The 11,878-nt window shown below is 41.9% G+C and overlaps 1 protein-coding gene across 3 annotated transcripts in view; it reads left to right on the top strand.

Moving 5' to 3' along the window:
* Positions 1–11,878, top strand: part of LOC132465458 (storkhead-box protein 2-like) — a 49,281-nt gene that overhangs the window by 15,804 nt on the left and 21,599 nt on the right. The gene's annotated exons all lie outside the window — the stretch shown is intronic.

Genomic DNA, 11,878 nt, shown 5'->3' with positions numbered 1-11,878 from the left:
CATGTTTAGTGCCATATACTGACACCATATCCGTGTTTTTTACATAAAGCCATGCTGTAGTGCCTATTGACTTATCCTTTAAAGACCTTATAGGCCCTATGGAGACCCTTTCGGCCCTATAAAGATGCCACACGTCCTATAAAGACCCTTTTGGACTTATAAAGACACCGAAGGGCAATGTAAAGACCCTATAGGCCATATAAAGACACCATAGGCCCTATAAAGACCATTTCGACCTTGTAAAGACACTATAGGCCATATAAAGACACCATAGTCCATGTAAAGACCATTTAGGCCCTATAAAGACACCATAGGCCCTATAAGACCATCTAGGCCTTGTAAAGACCCTCTAAGACCCTTTGGGCCCTATAATGACACTATAGGCCCTATAAAGACACAATAGGCCCTATAAAGACCCTTTAGGCCTTATAAAGACAACATAGGCACTACAAAGACCCTTTAGGCCCTATAAAGATCATATAGGCCCTATGAAGAGACCATAGGCCCTATAAAGACCCTTTAGGTAATTTAGAGACCCTTCAGGCCTTATAAAGCCACCATAGGCCACGTTAAGACCCTTTAAGACCTATCCAGACCCTTTAGGCCCCATTAAGACACCATGGGCTCTATAAAGACACCATAGGGTCTATATAGACCCTTTCTGCTTTATAAAGACATCATAGGCCCTATGAAAACCCTTTAGGCCTTATAAAGACACGATAGGCCATGTAAAGAGCCGTTAGGGCTTATGAAGACACCAGAGACCCTATTAAGACCCTTTAGGCCCTATAGAGAAGCTATAGGCCCTTTAAAGACACCATAGGCCCTATAACGCCACTATAGGCCCTATATAGACTATTTAGGCCCTATATAGAAACCCTAGGCCCTTTAAAGACACAATAGGCCCTATAAAGAACCTTTAGGCCCTATGAAGACACCTGAGACCCTATAAAGAGCCTTTAGGCCCTTTGGAGACGCCATAGGTTCTATAAAGACCTTTCAGGCCCTATAGAGACACTATAGGCCCTATAAAGCGTCTTAGAGTACCATATTGAGCGCTATATAAATTGTATTTATTATTATTATTAAAGACACCACTATTAAGACCATTAGTTCTAACAGGCAACAAGACTGTGTTGAAGGTACACCCACAAGAAGACATCCTACTAATGCATCAAATTAACGCGTCCCTATTTGAGTGTAGTTATATTCTAGACTAGACCAAGGCCAAAAAATGCAGTGTAATCAATTTTAATTTGACAAATGCTGAGGTAATGAATGCAATGGTCAGGAGTGTATAACCTCCATACTGGTTCTACTAGTGTAAGAATTACCTTTCCTATCTCATCCTCTCTCTTGTGTCCTCATCTCTCCTACACTTGGCTCCTCCTTCCTCCCTCTCTCCACTCCGCTATGCGCAGTGCTCTCTCTAAGCGCGCAGCAGCAGTGTTGCATGCTGGGATTGTGAACTTGTTAACCCTTAATGAGCTGCCACCGCTTGCGGCGTGACATCCCCCCCCCATCTCCACACACACACACACACACACACACACACACACACACACACACACACACACACACACACACACACACACACACACAGGCTGATGTAATGGGTTCTCCACTCCTGTATGGCAGCTGTAGTAGCTCCTCCTCCAATGACTGCTGAGCGATGCTCTGTGCTGCTGCCACACACACACACACGCACGACTCACATACACAGACACACACGCACACCCTTTATACCAACACATACACACACACACACACACACACACACACACACACACATACCCTTTAAACGCACATGCTTTTGCCTTCACTCACATTGTCACACATGACAACCTCATGTCTTTCACACATTATTGCATATAGTTCTCTGCTCCTCCCCAATCATATCTAGTGTAGCCCCCCCCCTCCCGATCCCTCCCAGCCAGGCGTTTGGCTATTTCTGTCCAGGACGATGCGTGTGCGCATGAACGAAAATGAAAAAAAGAAAACGCACACGTACTCAGTGGATCATGGTCGTAGTGATTTGTAGTAAAATCCTCAGCATCTGGCTGCCGACGGACTAACAGCTTTGTGTTCGTGTGTTCTTCATGAAACTGTGTCAGTTATCTGAATGCATTAGGGTGAAGGTTTGAATGAATGTGTTTGTGTGTTTCTAGAATTGCTCTGCCAAAATAAAAAAGCCCTAATATTATTATGCTGATAATCAATTTGGGGATATCTATACATTTTTTGGATTCTCATTGACAATAATTGTTCTCAAAATATAATTGTTATTATTTTTCTCCTATGTTATATTGACACATTACCAGGTACCTAACCTAAGCGGTTATTGGTGGCCTTTGTTCTGTTCTTTGATAGGATGTTTTTATTGAACGCAAACATCCAACATTCACATTTAGTGTACCTCACTCCACAAGTATTTTCTAATTGTGCTTTGACAACCACAATATCTTGCAGAACAGAACTTCACACACAAATTGATATGTGACAATCCGAGGATCGGGTAGAGTTTGGTCCAATGTGTTTCGCAGCCGTTCTTGACGTGTACATGGCACATACCTCTAGATGGCGCAACCCAGTCTCACGGAAATAAGTGACCGGCCAAGGATTCTTCTCCCGCAAAACTTTAAATATTTTACTTTCCCACAAATTTTGCTTGATGCTTTGTCTTGACAGCCTATCAGCGTTCACTCGCAGAAGTCCAGATTGAACCGCAAAATCAAGCAGCTGATCATTTCCACGGGTCAAGCTCAACGCAGATTGGTCCTGGCTAAGCGTCACGCTCGGGAGCGTAAAAAGTTTTTAAAAAAATGTACTCCGCGCGTAGGTGCATTGGGCACCTACAGAGCAGCTGATCACCTCCTCAATGGGTTAACACTATGACAGAGCAGCTGATCACCTCTATAGGTTAACACTGACAGCGCAGTAGATCACCCCCCCGATAACACTTTTTTTAACACTATAGAGCGGCGTACCCTATATAGTTTAACACTGGCAGAGCAGCTGATCGCCTGCTCTATATTTGACCACTATGACAGAGTGGCTGATCACCTTCTCTATAGTTCAACACTAGAACAGCTGATCATCTATTCTATAGTTTAACACTTGAACAGCTGTTCACCCCTCTATAGTTCAACACTAGAACAGCTGATCATCTATTCTATAGTTTAACACTAGAACAGCTGTTCACCCCTCTATAGTTCAACACTAGAACAGCTGATCATCTACTCTATAGTTTAACACTAGAACAGCTGATCATCTACTCTATATTTTAACACTGTGGTTTAAATGAATGTGGCCGAATAGAACCAGTGGTTGATGTGAACTGTCTGGGATAAGTATCTGCAGTGGACCTATGAAATGACCCCAGGGAAAACTGAACATGGATTATTTCACAAAGATGTTACTGATTCATGTCTGTCAATATTATGTTTATGGTAACAAAATGTCTCTTGTGGGATCTACTCTACTGGTTAGGGGGGTCTTCATATCTGAACAGTACTAGTGTTGTAGCAGGTGTCCACCAACTACCGAGATCTGACTCTTTAGATAGCGCCACCTCTCTTGGTTGTGGGTGGGGAAGAGAGAGAGAGAGAGAGAGAGAGAGAGAGAGAGAGAGAGAGAGAGAGAGAGAGAGAGAGAGAGAGAGAGAGAGAGAGAGAGAGAGAGAGAGAGAGAGAGAGAGAGAGAGAGAGAGAGAGAGAGAGAGAGAGAGAGAGAGAGAGAGAGAGAGAGAGAGAGAGAGAGAGAGAGAGAGAGAGAGAGAGAGAGAGAGAGAGAGAGAGAGAGAGAGAGACACACAGCTGTTGTGGCCAGAGCTCCAGCCTTCCAGATTACAACCGGACAGCCTGTCCTCAATACCCATGCGCTCACACACACACACTGACACTGTTTCCCCGCTGCACTGGGACATGTTCGGACTAGTTGACTCTGGGATTTGTGTCTTCATCATTTGGGGAGTTTCTGCTCTCATTTTTGTAGCTTTAGGAGATTCTTATTTGTAGATGTCGCTCTAGACGGGAAAGAAAATATTCTAGTTTTAATACATTGATTTTGATTCTTGTTTTGCTAAACGTAAAACATACAAGATTTTATATTCTTCTTATCAATGGGAAAGTCCAATTGAAATCAGTAAATCCTCTATGTTGCATTCCACCTGCACACTCTAGACCACGACTTGTGTAATAACGAGGGTTAACGACATCATGCCATAATTAAAAAAAATAGTACAAATAAATGTTTAATCTGCCTGTCTAAACTATTTATACGAGGTGATTAGAAGGTAGCCCAACTAAATCATCAGGTTACGTTGTGCGACGTATACGCACTGTTGTAATGAGCAGATTGTGTTGTGTGGCGTGAACGCGCTGTCCAACACAACTACAGTACACACTGTGGTTATAAGCAGGTTTGCTCCGTAGTATCAGTGAGGGTTTGAGACACTCATGCTATATGTGGTTGCCCTACCAAAGAAATATAACCAGAATATCTATGTTACATGATAACCTTCTCGAAAATGCTTTTATGCAAAGCGCCTTACCGTGATTAATTTCTGTGTCGTTGTTTAGCTGCTAGTGATTAGAATCTTGCTCTATGTTGCTTACAGGTAGACTGCAGTAATTGTGTTTGAATCCAGATCTCTTTGACCTGGAGTCAAACCATCTACCACTGCCCGAGTATATGACCTTCTTTATTTAGGCAAGGTATCACACTGCTCAAGAAGTTCTTGTGAGGTAATGATGACAACTCTTTAAAGGGGACCTATTATGCTTTTTCGACTTTTATGACCTATAAACGTTGTTATAATGATTGATAGTCATGTTTAACCATATTAAAGTGTCAAATAAAGATGTACATGCATTTCGACGTATTCCCTACTGACAGTCTGGGGTGGCTGTGCAGAGCGCTAAACACTCGGGACAATGTTTGTGATTCACTTGTTCACATTTCACATTTCATAAGACCCCGGATAAGCGGAAGAAAAAAAAAATGAGATGAGACATTTCATCATCTACGTAGAGGCACTCTGCCGCGCCCCCATATGCCTGGTCAAATCTGCCTGCGCGCGCTCTACAAGGAAGGTAACCAATCACAACGAGTTGGGTTGGCAGGAGGGGGGCGAGGGGGCGGAGAAGGACGAAACCGAGCGTTGACAGAGAATGCTGAAAGCGCCCAGATGAGAGGAAGAGTTTCCCGAAAATCTACATTGTTTTTTGTGTATGGTTAAACATGACTATCAATCATTATAACAACGTTTATAGGTCATAAAAGTCGAAAAGCATAATAGGTCCCCTTTAACTCTGGCTGCATACTTACTCCCATGCTCCACCGTCAGGCTCTGACTAACTTTTCAATCCGTGGAAGTGATTTGCTTAACCTAAAGCCAGGCCCAATGAAGATGATTCCATCAACAAGGGGTGGGGGGGGGCTAGGTCTTAGAAGGCTTATGTCGTTACCATCTTAGGAAATCACTGTCAGAGTTGTTTTGACTGCATGGCAGGCTAAGTGGGGGTGTGGTGTTGTACTGACGCAGCAGAACGGGTAAGAAGTGATTTGAGGAGATGCTTCTGTAGTAGCATCGCATTACAAAGCATCAGCAGCCCTCGGAAACTCCATTGTAATCATTTAGAAGCCTATCATTTACTTCAGATATAGTTTTGTCCATGGAGATTATTCACCCGAGGTCTGTAATATGAAGCAGTAGATTTGATCCCTGGGCCCACTGTACAACATTAAACTAATGAGTGTACTTCCTGCTATTAAAACCTTAAGTATAAAGATGTTTTTAGGCTGGCATTTCAGTTTTGCAATAACGAAGTTTAGTCGTTGAGGGATGGTTCTGTAAAGGTAAGGCTTGAAATGGTTAAGTTCAGGTGTTCAGTTTAGGTGTTCGGTCAGAGATGTTGGGTTAAAGGGGTAGTTCGGAATTTTGGACATAGGGCCTGATTCCCAAGTGAGCATTGGTATTCTATATCACTGGAGACAGTTTTCAACACATTTCATACAGTCCTTCTAGTTGCAGAGTTCGCTCGTGCTAGGCTAGCGCACGTCAACGGGCAATGCTAGCCTGCTATTAAAAACAGTCTTACCCACTCCACAGTACACCCGAGGTAAATCAATTATAACGACAGACTATAAATCTAAATGTCTGTTTATAGAATAATGTTAGAAATAAAACCAACCTTTCATTGCATTGCATTTTGAGGGAATTGCGGGGTCTCAGCAGCAGTGTTTATATTCCTGTACGTAGGCTACGGCAGCGGCGGACTGATACCTAGGTTACCTGCCGCTGTCATTGCTACAAACGCAGAGTACAGTGAACGAAGGAATTCTATAAGCGTATTCAATTAACAAGATATGCCCACGTTTGGAGGAGTTAGCGATGCATCTGCTTTTGAAGACGATTATGAGGAATTTGTTGTATCCAACGAACCGTACATGTACGAGCCGGTGTTTTGATGTCCAAGCCAGCAGCAACAAGCCACAGTTGAGTCCTTTCTGGATCTCGCACTGGAAATTGGTGGAAACTTTGTGGTGCCCATCTGTACCGTTTATTTCTACAATTTCTAAAAGCACACTGACCCATCATGTTGCCTAGTCGTTCAATTGTGCTTCAGTGCAAGGTTATTTTTATTTCTAACATTATTCTATCAACACAGACATTTAAATCTATAGTCTGGCGTTATAATTGATTTACCTCGGGTGTACTGTGGAGTGGGTAAGACTGTTTTTAATAGCAGGCTAGCATTGCCCGTTGCCGTGCGCTAGCCTAGCACGAGCGAACTCTGCAACTAGAAGGACTGAATGAAATGTGTTGAAAACTGTCTCCAGTGATATAGAATACCAATGCTCACTTGGGAATCAGGCCCTATGTCCAAAATTCCGAACTACCCCTTTAAGGCCTTGATTAGAGGTGTTATTGGGTCAGATGTTGGGTTAATGTCTTGATTAGAGGTTTTATTGGGTCAGATGTTGGGTTAAAGTCTTGGTAAGAGGCGGTATTGGGTTAGAGAAGTTGGGTAAGGCCTTGGTTAGAGTTGGTATCAGTCAGAGATGTTGGGTAAAGGCTTTGGTTAGAGTTGGTAATCAGTCTGAGATGTTGGTTTATGCCTTGGTTAGAGGTGGTATTGGGTCAGATGTTGGTTTATGCCTTGGTTAGAGGTGGTATTGGGTCAGAGATGTTGGGTTAGGCCGTGGTTAGAGGGGGAATTGGGACAGGTTGAACGCTTTGGGGAAATAATCAAATTGCGATTATTTCAACCAATATTGCAAATGTGATTTAGTATGAGATTTTTCCTTTCAAAGTGCTTCATGTTCTGTATTATTCAATAAACATAAGCAATAAATAATTATATAGTATGACCAGTGTTGGGAACGTTACTTTAAAAAAGTAATTAGTTACAGTTACTCACTACTCACTACGTTCCAAAAAGTAACTGAGTTAGTACTCTATGATAAAAGTAACTAGTTACCAGGGAAAGTAACTATTTGCGTTACTGTATAAAAGAAAGTTGCTATATGTCAAAGAATTTGGATTTTTCTGAGCAGTTTTCACTTGGCCTTAATGTGTTAAATGGTTGAACAGCCCATTCAAGGCCCTGATATACTTCCAACTGAATTTTAATTTGCGTGGTTGCAAAGGCTGTGGAACATCTGCCGAATACTACAGAAAAGGCAAACACTGGACTGTAGGCCTACATAGAAGTGTTGTACCTTCACTGTCTTTGGGTTAAAAAAACTCCTTCAACTCAGTATAGTCCAACCGAAAACTGTCAGCTGCTGCTGCAGACGTTGTGCAGACGGGCTCGGAGTCGGCACCGCGTGCATCAACAGTCATTCAAAGCAGCGGTAGTAATCACACAACCGGACTGTGTAGAAAGTCCCATCAGTTAAAAATAGTAATGCAGTTTTTAAATCCATGTTAAAATCGGCAGGATATAGAGCTAGTTAGCTTAAAAAAAAAAACGGACCAATGGTCACACACAGTGTCAAATGTGATGTGTTCAGGTCGGCTCAGTAATATGATTGATGCGTTCAAATGCAACAGAATAAAAAAAATAATAATTGAGATTTTGGTGAAAACTTGTTTTCCCAGTAATATAAAATAGATAGTAAAGATAGAACTATGACTTGTTTAATGTCCTATCTTGAACTATCATCATCTTATCAGCAATTAAAGCAATATTACAAGTTCTATTTCAAGGAGTCTCGAAAATGGTATCAATAGGTTTGACCGGTTAACCATGGACATCCTTTATATACATATAAAAGTGTATCATACATTGTATGCTTTTTTTTGTGTTATCCCAGTTATGTTTTTTTAATTGTTTTATTATTTAATATTACTTTTGATAGTTCTGGGACGTTGGAGCAATAACCTGGTGTTTTTACACTTCAGTCTGCACTGTGAATTTGAAGTAATGTTCAGTTTTTGAATAAAGATGCGGCAATTAATATATCTTTTTTTTTTATCCGATTCATCGATTAATCGAAAAAATAATCGACAGATCAATCGATTATTCAAATAATCGTTAGTTGCAGCCCTATACACTTTGAATATCGTATTTTCAAATGACATTATTAAATTGCATAATGAATTGTCAATTGCATAATGCAATTACTTATGCAATTGCAAATTGCATTGCGATTTGAATTTTGCTACATATATGCTTCCATACATATGGGCAGGAATGGAGTTTTAAGGCAAAAATGGGGTGACTATTTCCCGATTGTTAGGCTGAATTGTTAGAAGTTGTCGTCAAGCAAAAATGAACTGAGCTGTATCTGGGTGTTGAGTAGGTGTAGTGTCAGAATAATAAATAAACTAAATATCTTATCTTGTCTTATTGTAAGGTATTCCTTACCCTCATGATGGTATATATTTTACCTGTTAAGCAGAAGTGTAAGTCTAGTGTTCTTTATTTTATCAGTGAAGTTGGCAGTTGGCCTGGTAGCCTACAGCTTAGTAATGCACATTCAGTCCCTTTACATTCACATTAAAAGTATATTTTCATGTAATGATGAGTGGAGCACAGTGCAATGCAACATGGAACCACTAGGAGGACATATCTCCATCGCATTGCATTGAGCTGAACAAGTACATGTTAAACTCCATGGTCACACAAAATTAACAACTTTGAGCCTAAATTGACAATGATACAAAAATACATACAAATACATTACAAAAAAAGGAATGATAATTAGTCTCAGATGCAAGGCTGACTTAGCACAGTTCCATCAAACAAGGCAAAATATTGTGGCCTGTAGTAAAAATGTAAACTCTGCTCTTATTACTCTGTCCTGAATTGTGGACTTTATGTTGCTTTAATAGCCCCAGAAAAGCCCAGCTAGCTTTCAGGTGATGAGGCAGTGTGACCCTGTGTGTATGGGAATGTACACTGGGGGCAAATCAGGCGGGTAGTATAGTTAATTAGGAAGCAGTTTGCCACAGAGGCAAATGGCTTGGATAAGCCTGTTGGATACGGTGCTCTAAACATCACCGTAAATCCTCACGGACACAAACTCATTAATTTTAACGAGGAGGACAAATGTTCAAACTAAATGGTGAGATGGCAACTGTAAATGCTTTGAAAGTTATCCTAAATCCAACATTAGATAAATTATATATTTTAATTATTTTTTGTTATTTAAATGTATACATTTTTTGTAAAATATTTTGTGAAAGATTGATATTTTAATAATGTACTTACTTGCATAGCTGGGAAAATAATGTTCAACTTCACAAGCAGGCAAAATGGGGCGCAATTCAGCACCTAAAAATTTCAACATGACTGTCTTTAAAATCACTACCTTCTGTCTGTAAATACGCTGCCAATATTAGTCATGGAGTTATACGCATTGAAGTAAATGCAACTGTCCATGTTTCTTTTAGTGCTTTCTTTGGCCCATGTCAAACCGTGCTTGTGCTCTGTAGCATGGCCACCTGGTGGGGCCTGGCAGCCAATCAGCTGTTAGCTATCATTAACCACCTGGGACTATTCTTACATGGGAATCAACAGGTGTGCTGACAATCTGTATGGCTGTCAGTTAAAACAGATGTTCGGTTTCATAAAGGGTTGCAATGTTAGTTATCTGTTCGTAACTTGAGGACAAGTATCTTCCTGTTTATTGCACCTTTTTTGTTGTTCGTTCACATTTGATCAAACCAACTCGGCGCCATTTTTGACCTTCTGGGGGCCTTCCAGTTTCTTTATTAAGCTTAAGATGTAGCCATCGTTTATGGCTGGAGAAACCAGTTGGGGGTCCGGGAGAACTTTTGCAGAATTGTTTTCTACGAAAGCTAAAGTTTAACACAATTTACAATTTTAAACAGAAGTTGATTTTTGATTTTTTGAAGTTGATTGAGCATTTCCTTATATGGCTCATAGCTAGAATAGCCCTGGCTGGCCCTCATTTGTAATTGCTTAATTCAAAATAATAAGCAATGTTAAATGGTTCCATTAACCCAGGGATCTTCCTGAATCAGTGTGGTCCGTGGGGAAAGAGGTGCCTATGTTTGAGGAGAGGACGGGGAGTTCACCCTGATCACATGAAGTCATCAGGATGCTCTCCAAGCTATCAAGTTGCAACAATTCTTGCATTTTTCTGTTCACAATAAGACATGTCTCTCTTGCACATACATGCCGGCTCGATCTCACGGCACTAACGCGTTATTGTTTCCTGCGGTCAGACAGGCTAGTAGAACACAATCTCCACATTCATCGACTTTTGATGGAGAGCGTTTCTTTCGACCTCTTCCATGGTGAAAACTGCAAATAAATTCCCACTCCTGCGAACGACAACTATTCCAATTGTCACATGACCATGAACACAAGGGGGCAGTGTAGCGTTATTGACCCCAAATGTACTCAAACTGACTTTAATTCCTTTACCGGAATCGAATGAATGTTCTTCATTTAAAACGATGTAAAAAAGCATTGTATGCATGTGAATGAGATGTTGCAGCATCATTCAGACGCACTACTGTTTGGTAACTAAACAGTGTTTTGGTTCAGTGTCTGGACATGTTTCTCCTTAGAGGTGGTCAGTGTGTTGCTGAGCTCTTGGAAGGCTGCAGGCCTTTGTCTACACATAAGTCCTCAAGGTGTACTAGCTCTAACAAGCAACGTGGCTATTCGCTGGTCTTAACTCAGGACGCAGATGTGAGATCTGGCTTTTTGATGCATACGGCCAAAGCAGAAACCAAGAGGACATTCAAAAACACATCGTGGTTGTTGAAGTAGCCATGTGGACATGGGCTTAGTGTGAAGTTAGGGACCCCCCCACACACACACACACACACATCTATAAACCCTCCCCCACCAACCTATTCTCAAGTTGTGTGGTTTAGCCTCCGTGTCAGGAACTCTTTGTTCAACAAGCACAAACCAGCCTGACACACACTGTTGGCCTGTCCTTTTCACATGCTAATGGGCCTGTTTACACCAGACCCTGCCCCAGTATCCCCTACTTTGTCTCTCTCTGCGTCCCGTCTGTCTGTCTCTCTGTGTCCCGTCTGTCTGTCGGACTGTCGGTCTCTCTGTGTCCCGTCTGTCTGTCGGACTGTAGGTCTCTCTGTGTTCCGTCTCTCTGTGTCCCGTCTCTCTGCGTCCCGTCTGTCTGTCTCTCTGTGTCCCGTCTGTCTGTCGGACTGTCGGTCTCTCTGTGTCCCGTCTGTCTGTCGGACTGTCTGTGTGTCTGTGTCCCTGTCTCTCTGTGTTCCGTCTCTCTGTGTCCCGTCTCTCTGCGTCCCGTCTGTCTGTCTCTCTGTGTCCCGTCTGTCTGTCGGACTGTCGGTCTCTCTGTGTCCCGTCTGTCTGTCGGACTGTCTGTGTGTCTGTGTCCCTGTCTCTCTGTGTCCCGTCTC

The sequence above is a fragment of the Gadus macrocephalus genome, chromosome 10, assembly GCF_031168955.1.
Source record: "Gadus macrocephalus chromosome 10, ASM3116895v1".
Taxonomy (NCBI): domain Eukaryota; kingdom Metazoa; phylum Chordata; class Actinopteri; order Gadiformes; family Gadidae; genus Gadus; species Gadus macrocephalus.
Note: the sequence above shows the minus strand (reverse complement) of the source record. Positions and strands in the feature narration are given on the sequence as shown.